We start from the raw sequence: 9,907 nt of genomic DNA on the forward strand, positions 1-9,907 counted from the left end.
TCTGGACTATGTCTCAATTTGCTTATCTGTCAGTTAAGGATGATATATTAAATGAGTGCTTATACAAACAAAGTGCTTAAAACAGTGCAAGGCACTTAACAGTCATCAAAAATACTATTTTTGTGTGTGTGTGTGCTTTCATTATGAAATGGGGAGCATACAGCCAGACAGAAGCCTAGGTAATTTCTTAGCATTAAGCCCACTGGTTTGTGGTGCCTTGCATTTAGAAGGCCCAAGTCTTCATCCTGGTGTTGGTACAAACTTGCTGTGTGACACTAGGAAGTTATAACTCAGTCTTGACATAATACAACTTGTTCTTTGGCTTCAAAAGCTTTCCGAGAATTGGAGTGACCCTACCCTCCCTTTCAAGAAATAGACAAACATCCTAGGATGTTACAACATAAGGGTTGAAGAAGCTGTTGTTAAGTGATCGTCTTGTTACTGCAAAATTGTTAAATTGCATTACGGAGTTGTGCAATTTCTTCTTCTCCTATTTTTTATTTTATTTTTCCATAAGGTATTAGTATTTCACTACATGAGTAAGTTCTTTAGTGGTGACTTGTGAGATTTTGGTGCACCCATCACCCAAGCAGTATACACTGCACCATATTTGTAGTCTTTTATCCCTCTCCCTCCTCCCACTCTTCCCCCCAATTCTCCAAAGTCCGTTATATCCTTCTTATGCCTTTGCCTCCTCATAGCTTAGCTCCCACATACCAGTGAGAACATACGATATTTGGTTTTCCATTCCTGGGTAATTTCATTTAGAAGAGTTTTTTCCAATGTGATCTTCTAGAATTTTTATAGTTTCAGATCTTAGGTTTAAGTTTTTAATCCATGTTGAGTGGATTTTGTATAAGGTGAGAGGTGAGGAACCAGTTTCATTCTCCTACCTGTGGCTAACCAATTATCCCAGTGCCATTTGTTGAAAAGGGTGTCCTTTCCCCACTTTATGTTTTTGCTTGCTTTGTCAAAGATCAATTGACTCTTAGTATTTAGGTTTATTTCTGGGTTCTCTGTTCTGTTCCATTGGTCTATGTACCTGTTTTTACATGAGTACCATGCTGTTTTGGTGATTATGGCCTTATAGTATAGTTTGAAATCAGGTAGTGTGATACCTCCAGATTTGTTCTTTTTGCTTAGTCTTGCTTTGGCTATGCAAGCTCTTTTTTGGTTCCATATACATTTTAGAATTGTTTTTTCTAATTCTGTGAAGAATAATGGTGATATTTTGATAGGGATTGCATTGAATTTGTAGATTGCTTTTGGCAGTATGGCCATTTTCACAATATTGATTCTACCCATCCATGAGCATAGTATGTGTTTCCATTTGTTTGTATCATCTATGATTTCTTTCAGCCATGTTTTGTAGTTTTCCTTGTAGAGGTCTTTCGACTCCTTGGTTAGGTATATTCCTAAGTTGTTTTTTGTTTTTGGTTTTGGTTTTTTTTGCAGCTATTGTAAAAGGGGTTGAGTTCTTGATTTGATTCTTTGCTTGGTTGCTGTTGGTATATAGAAAAGCTACTGATTTGTGTACATTAATCTTGTACCCAGAAACTTTGCTGAATTCTTTCTGTCATTTCTAGGAGCGTTCTGGAGGAGTTCTTAGGGTTTTCAAAGTAAATGGTCATATCATCAGCAAACAGTGACTATTTACCTCTTTACCTGTTTGGATACCCTTTATTTCTTTCTCTTGTCTGATTGTTTTGGCTAGGACTTCCAGTACTATGTTGAAGAGGAGTGGTGAGAGTGGGCATCCTTGTCTTGTTCCAATTGTCAGAGGGAATGCTTTCAACTTTTCCTCATTCAGTATTATGTTTGCTGTGAGTTTATCATAGATGGCTTTTATTACATTAAGGTATGTTCCTTGTATGCTGATTTTGCTGAGATTTTTAATCATAAAGGGATGCTGGATTTTGTCTAATGCTTTTGCTGCATCTATTAAGATTGACATGTGGTTTTTCTTTATAATTCTGTTTATGTGGTGTATCACATTTATTGACTTATGTATGTTAAACCATCCTTGCACCCCTGGTATGAAACCCACTTGATCATGGTGGATTATCTTTTTGAAATGTTGTTAGATTCTGTTAGCTACTATTTTTTTTTTTTTTAAAAAAAGAATTTTAGCATCTATGTTCATCAAGGATATTGGTCTGTAGCTTATTTTTTGGTTGTGTCCTTTCCCGGTTTTGTTATTAGGGTGATACTGGTTACATAGAATGAGTTGGAGAGGGTTCCTTCTTTCTCTGTCTTGTGGAAAAGTGTCAAAAGGATTGGTACCAATTCTTCTTTGAATGTCTGGTAGAATTCTGCTGTGAATCAATCTGGTCCTGGACTTTTTTTTGTTATAATTTTTAAATTACCATTTCGATCCTGCTGCTTATTATTGGTCTGATCAGGGTATCGAATTCTTCCTGATTTAAGCTAGGTGGGTTGTATTTTTCCAGGAATTTATCCATCTCCTCTAGGTTTTCTAGTTTATGTGTGTAAAGGTGTTCATAGTAGCCTTGAATTATCTTTTGTATTTCAGTAGTGTCAGTTGTAATATCTCTTGTTTTGTTTCTTAGTGAGGTTATTTGGATCTTCTCTCTTCTTTTCTTGGTTAATTTTGCTAGTGGTCTATCAATTTTATTTATCTTTTCAAAGAACCAGCTTTTTGTTTCATTTATCTTTTGTATTTTTTTGTTGTTGGTTTCAGTTTCATTTAGTTCTGCTCTAATCTTGGTTATTTCCTTTCTTCTGTTGAGTTGGGTTTGATTTGTTCTTGTTTCTCTAGTTCCTTGAGGTGTGACCTAGGTTGTCTGTTTGTGCTCTTTCAGACTTTTTGATGTAGGCATTTAGGGCTATTAATTTTCTTCTTAGTACTACCTTTGCTGTATCCCAGAGGTTTTGATAAGTTGTGTCATTACTGGCATTCAGTTTGAAGAATTTTTAAATTTCCATCTTGATTTTGTTTTTGACCCAATGCTCATTCAGGAGCAGGTTATTTAATTTCCTTGTATTTGCATGGTTTTGAAGGATCAGAGTTGATTCCCAGTTTTATTCCACCATGGTCTGAGAAAGTGCTTGATATAATTTTAATTTTCTTAAATTTAATGAGGTTCATTTTATGGCCTGTCATATGGTCTATCTTGGAGAAAGTTCCATGCACTTTATTCTGTGGTTGTTGGATGAAATGTTCTGTATATACCTGTAAGGTCTGTTTCCTCCAAGAGATAGTTTAAATCCATTATTTCTTTGTTGATTTTCTGTCTTGAGTACCTGTTTAGTGCTGTCAGTGAAGTATTGAAGTCTCCCACTATTATTGTGTTGCTGTGTATCTCATTTCTTAGGTCTATTAGTAATTGTTTTATAAATTTGGGAGCTCCAGTGTTAGGTGCATATATGTTCAGAATTGTGATATTTTTCTGTTGGACAAGACCTTTTACCATCCATTATATAATGTGCCCCTTTGTCTCTTTTAACCATTGTTGCTTTGAAATTTGTTTTGCCTGATATAAGAATAGCTACCCCTGCTCCATTTTGGTGTCCATTTGCATGAAATGCCTTTTTCCAACCCTTTACTTTAAGTTTATGTGAGTCCTTATGTGTTAGGTAAGTCTTCTGAAGGCAGCAGATAGTTAGGTGATGAGTTCTTATCCATTCTGCAGTTCTGTATCTTTTAAGTGGAGCATTTAGGCCATTTACATTGAACGTTAGTATTGAAATGTGAGATACCACTGCACTCATCATGCTCTTTGTTGCCTGTGTACTTTGGTTTTTTGTTTTTTTTTTGTTTGTTTGTTTGTTTTGCTTTTGTTTTTTAGCTTGTATTTTTGTTTTATAGGTCCTGTGTGATTTATGCTTTAAGGAGGTTCTGTTTTGATGTGTTTCCAGAATTTGTTTCAAGATTTAGAGCTCATTTTAGCAGTTCTTATAGTGCTGGCTTGGTAATGGCAAATTCTCTTAGCATTTGTTTGTCTGAAAATGACTGTATCTTTCCTTTATATATGATGCTTAGTTTCACTGGTTACAAAATTCTTGGCTGATAATTGCTTAGTTTGAGGAGGCTGAAAGTAGGGTCCTAAACCCTTCTAGCTCATAGGGTTTCTGCTTAGAAATCTGCTGTTAATCTGATAGGTTTTCCTTTATAGGTTACTTAGTACTTCTGTCTCATAGCAGTTAAGATTTTTTCCTTCATGTTAACTTTGGATAACCTGATAACAGTGTGCCTAGGCAAAGATTTGTTTGCAATGGTTTTCCCAGGTGTTCTTTGTGCTTCTTGTATTTGGATGTCTAGGTCTCTAGCTAGGCTGGGGAAATTTTCCTCGATTAGTCCCCCAAATATGTTTTCCAAATTTTTAGAAGTCTCTTCTTCCTCAGAAATGCTGACTATTCTTAGGTTTGGTCATTTAATGTAATTCTAGATTTCTTGGAGGCTTTGTTCATATTTTCTTATTCTTTTTTCTTTGTCTCTGTTGGATTGGGTTAATTCAAAGTCCTTGTCTTCAAGCTCTGAATTTCTTTCTTCTCTTCTTCAATTCTATTGCTCATACTTTCCAGAGCATTTCACATTTCTAAAAGTGTATCCAAAGTTTCCTGAATTTTTTATTATTATTTTTCTTTAAACTATCTATTTCATTGATTATTTCTCCCTTCACTTCTTGCATCATTTTTTGGATTTGCTTGCATTGGGCTTCAACTTTCTCTATGTCCTACCCTGATTAGCTTAATAACTAACCTCCTGAATTCTTTTTCAGGTAAATCAGGGATTTCTTCTTGGTTTTGATCAATTGCTGATGAACTAGTATGATTTTTCAGGGGTGTTGAAGAGCCTTATTTTGTCATATTACCAGTGTTGGTTTTCTGGTTCCTTCTCATTTGGGTAGGCTCTGTCAGAGGGAAGGTCTAAGGCTGAAGGCTGTTATTCAGATTCTTTTGTCCCACAGGGTGTTCCCTTGATGTAGTACTCTCTCCCTTTTCCTATAGATGTGGCTTCCTATGAGCCGAACTGCAGTGATTGTTGTTTCTCTTCTGGGTCTAGCTACCCAGTGAGTCTACTCAGCTCTGGGCTGGTACCGGGGGTTGTCTGCACAGAGTTTTGTGATGTGAACCATTTATGGGTCTCTCAGCTGAGGAGTTTTGTGATGTGAATCGTTTATGGGTCTCTCAGCTGTGGAGACCAGCACCAGTTCTACTGGAGGTGGAAGAAGGTGCAATGAATTCTGTGAGGGACCTTAGCTTTGGTGGTTTAATCCTCTATTTTTATGCTGGTTGGCCTCCAGCTAGGAGGTGGTGCTTTCCAGAAAGTGTCAGTTGCAGTAGTGTGGAGAGGGACTGGTGATGGGCAGAGCCCTAGAACTCCCAAGATTATATGCCATTTGTCTTCTGCTACCAGGGTAGATAGGAAGGACCATCAGGTGGGGTTGGGGCTAGGTGTGTCTTAGCTGAGACTCTCCTTGGGGGGTCTTGCTGAGGCTGCTGTAGGTGATGGGGGTGAGAGTCCCAGGTCACTTGAGTTGAGTACCTAAAAGGATTATGGCTGCCTCTGCTGAGTCATGTAGGTTGTTAGGGAAGTGGGGAAAAGCTGGCAGTCACAGGCCTCACCCAGTTCCCACACAAACTGAAAGGCCGGTCTCACTGCCACAGTGCCCACCCCCAACATCCGTTGATCTGTTTCCAGGCAGAGGGCGAGACAGGCTTGAAAACTTGCCTGAGACTATCCGCCTCCCATCTGCCAAATAAAAGGGCTTTAGTTCTTCCCCTGCCTGTGAAGTCTGCTTGCTGGATTGGTGCCCTCGCTCAAGTTCTGGCCAGAAGCTTTCTTGTCCCATTCAAATTGTTATAAAGTTCAGCTAGAGAATTCCTTCTCCCTGTGGAGTTTTACCTCCTGCTCCTTTGGCCACCCTCCCAATGGATCTCTGTGGTGCCAGGCAGGAATGGGCTGCTTGGAGACCCAGTGAGCTCCCAGGGCCTTCCTGCAGCTTCCTTGACCCCTGTATTTCACTCAGCTCTCTAACTTGACTCAGCTCCAAGTAAAGTCAGAAACTTCTCCTTCAAACAGACCTTCAGCTTCTCCAGTGGGGGGTGTGTGTTCAGGAGAGGAGGGTCTCCCTTTCCCAATTCCACAGTTGAGGCACTCACAGTATTTGGGGTGTCTTCTAGGTACCGCAGGATCAGTTCACTTCCTTCACAGGGTTTGTGGGTCCTCTCGGGAATGCTGGGGTTTTTTCTTGTGATCAATCTGGAGCTAAAATTAACAATGCAAGTCTCTGGATGCTGCTGTCTGGAGCTGCAATCTAGTCCTGCCTCCTATCCATCATGATCCCCTCCATCTACCCTCTTCTCTTATTTTTATGTCAGTGAGTGAAAGCCTCAAGATACGGCAGTTTTGCTTCCCTGGAGTAGACATTCTAGATGGATAGAATACATCACCTAGAAATTAGCAGCTATAGAAACATAAATTAGATTATTCCTTGAATGCAAAGTATTATACCTGATGATGAAAAGAGAAGATACAACTGCCTCCTGCCCTCAAGGAGATGCCAAGTGAGCAGGCAATCAGTAGACACATAATGTGAAGCACCAGAAAGTGAAACCTTAGAAAGAACTCTGTACAATAGGACACATTCGTGCTACAGACTCAGCCTGGCCTTCCCTGTCCTCTTAGCTAGCTTCCTGTTCTGCCTAATGTCACAAGGACAGTGAGAGACGTGGTCTGGATTTGAATCAGATCTGCCTGTTCCCACTGCACCATGCTGACTTTGTATGAAGGAGCCACCAGGCTAGTGGTGGTGGTGGTAGTAGCAGTAGTGAAATTCTATTGATAATACTACCTTTACCAGTAATAATAAAAAAGGGGAGAGATGGAGGAAAAGGGGTGGGGAATCAAGTGAGGAATCAATTGGAGCAGTTCTACTTGATTCTGTTTTATGTTTTGGATTTCTTGTTGACAGTTTAGCTTTTGTGATCTTAATTTTGTTTTTTTTTGTTTTGTTTTGTTTTTGTCATTTCCAAAACTTCTGCTCAGCATTCTGTCCACTATAGGGATTCTTTCTACCATAAAACAATAACAATAAAGCTCATAATAATGAAAAAATAAAACATTCTTAAGTCCACTTTTACCACGTGAAACAGTCTTTGCGCAGTTTCCATGAACCAGGCACTATGTTAGGTGTTTTACATGCATGATCCGATTTAATATTCCCAACCACCCTGTGAGGCAGGTGTCTTCATCATCACCATTTGGCAGAGGAGGAAACGAATGCTAAGGGAGGTTGAACTCATCCATCCAAACAACTTAGCTAGTAAATTACAGATAGTAAGATGGAAGATTAGAGCCCATATGTGCCTAATTCCAAAAGCTGAGCTCTTAAAACATACCCTGAAATATCTCTTAAGCATGATTGTTCAGATTATGCAAAAAAATCCAGTGACAGGGCTGATTATTTCCTCAAATGTCTCATTTATTGTTTGGCAGCTCTGATGACAGATATAAAGACGGAGATACATAAACTTACCACATCAGTCCCCCATGCATGAGAGTTGGCCTATCATTTTCACTTGTTATATGGAATAAGAACCAAGAGTTGTTGCTTTACATGTATTTGGATATGATATAAAGGCTTGTTATTGGAGCTGGATCCTGCCCTTTGCTCACCAGGAGATTCTGGCCGGCTTGGAGCAGAAAGCCTTTGTTCTGGGGTAGCAACACCAATGTTCTGTCTAGGAGAAGCCTCCTGCTGAGTCTTTCTCTTTTTTTTTTTTTTTTCAGCTTTGTTTTACCCTCAGTAAGGTGCTACTTGAGCTCTCTGGGAGATAGAAAATGTTAAATGGATGTACACAGATATCCCCTCCTCTGTAAGTGCCATAGGAAATGTTTTCAAATGGGTTCACTGGTGTCTCCCAGTACACTGGGGTACTGGAAGACAATGTGTTTTTATGAAATGGGTGATGGATGTCATCTACTCAGCATGGTGCTTGACACATGTTGCGTGGTCTCAACATGTGGTCAGCTTCAGAAACTAGCTGATAAGCAAGTGTTAAAGAAGGCAGTAGAATGAATTTCTCATAGGCATGGAAACTAGAAAAGCAACCAAGAGGCCAGGCTCGGTGGCTCACGCCTGTAATCCCAGCACTTTGGGAGGCCCAGCCGGAAAGATCATGAAGTCAGGAGTTCAAGACCAGCCTGGCCAATATGGTGAAACCCCATCTCTACTAAAAATACAAAAAACAATCCAGGCGTGGTGGTGCATGCCTATAGTTCCAGTTACTAATGAGGCTGAGGCAGGAGAATCACTTGAACCTGGGAGGCAGAGGTTGCAGTGAGCTGAGATTGCTCCAATGCACTCTGGCCTGGTCAAGAGAGCACAAATCCATCTCAAAAAAAAAAAAAAAAAAGGCAACTGAGAATCCCTATACGCTATACTGCCATAGCGTGGATGGCAGGACAGGCATTATCCAGAACACTGCCTATTCAGTTAAAAATGTTGACTGAGCTCGTACTACCTGCCAGCCCCTGAATAGGAATGCCACAAAAATCCAAATAAAGTATGGCCGCCATGCTCAGGAGGGTCACAGTCACGTCTAATTGTGCAGACAGGGAAGAGCAGTATCCTGGGTACATTCCTAAAAGTGTATGCAAAGTATATTGGGTCATCTGGCAGCCAACTGACAATCATAGTTTGCATTTCTGGAGCGCTTCCTCCATGCACAGCCCTCTTCAAAGTGCTTAAGTGAATTAATTAATCTACTCCACTCTGAAGATAGGAAACTTAGGCACAGTGCAGCTAAGAACCCCACCTTAGAGCATTACAAATCCAAAGGTCACAGAAGCAGGATTTGAACTCATCTGGAGACAGAGTTGAGCTCTTACCATACTTCTATCTACTTCCAGGGAATAGAATAAAATAAAACACAATTGGGAGGCCAGGCATGGTGGCTCACAGCTGTAATCCCACACTTTGGGAAGCTGAGGCGGGCAGATCACTTGAGGCCAGGAGTTCAAGACCAGTCTGGTCAACATGGTGAAACCCCCTCTCTACCAATAATTAGCTGGGTGTCATGGTGCAAAGGTGGCTGAGGCACGAGAATCATTTGAATCTGGGAGGCGGAGGTCATAGTGAGTCAAGATTGAACCACTGCACTCCAGCCTGGGTGACAGAGCAAGACTCCATTTCAGGAAAAAAAAAAAAAAAATCTTCATACCAACCCCATCCATTGGCAATATTGCCCTCCTGTTTTTAAAATAAAAAATATTAAAATTTTGGAAATATATACTGTGTGGCCACCATGACCCTGTTCCAGCTAGGGACAAAAACAATGGGGAAATAAAAGCACAATTCTTAATCTCTTGGTAGGAACTGATGATTTAGGTGACTGAGGGACAGACAGGTAAACATGTGGTTACATTGTAGTGTGACATACATGAGGTAAAGATTACTGATTTGGGGCTTGGTGACAGACAGACCTAAATCACTGATCTACCACATAGAAGCTGTGTGACCTGGGGCAGGTTACACTACTTAACCCTTCTGTTCCTAAGTGTCATCATCAGTCTGGTACATTGAGGATACTGCAGATATTTGCCTCAGAGAATTATAATGGGATAAAATACATTAATATGATGCATAGAAATTAATTGGTACACCATCATATAGTAAGCACTTAAATTTATGATACCTATTATTATGATTGTTTTTAATAATAAAAATATGGGTGAGACAAAGAAGACAAAAACTAGAAGGACAGCAGCGGGGAAGATCCAGAAGGGCCTGGAATGTCTCCTAAGGTGTTTAGAAATACTGAAGTTCTTTATTCTAGGGAGGGAAAAAGATCAGAAATGAGGTGTAACTCTGTTACTCAGGGGATGGTGTGGTGGGTGGATTGAAATGGAAAAGATTGGCCCTAGGAACCCATCAACAGA

The sequence above is a fragment of the Chlorocebus sabaeus genome, chromosome 12 (assembly GCF_047675955.1).
Source record: "Chlorocebus sabaeus isolate Y175 chromosome 12, mChlSab1.0.hap1, whole genome shotgun sequence".
NCBI lineage: Eukaryota > Metazoa > Chordata > Mammalia > Primates > Cercopithecidae > Chlorocebus > Chlorocebus sabaeus.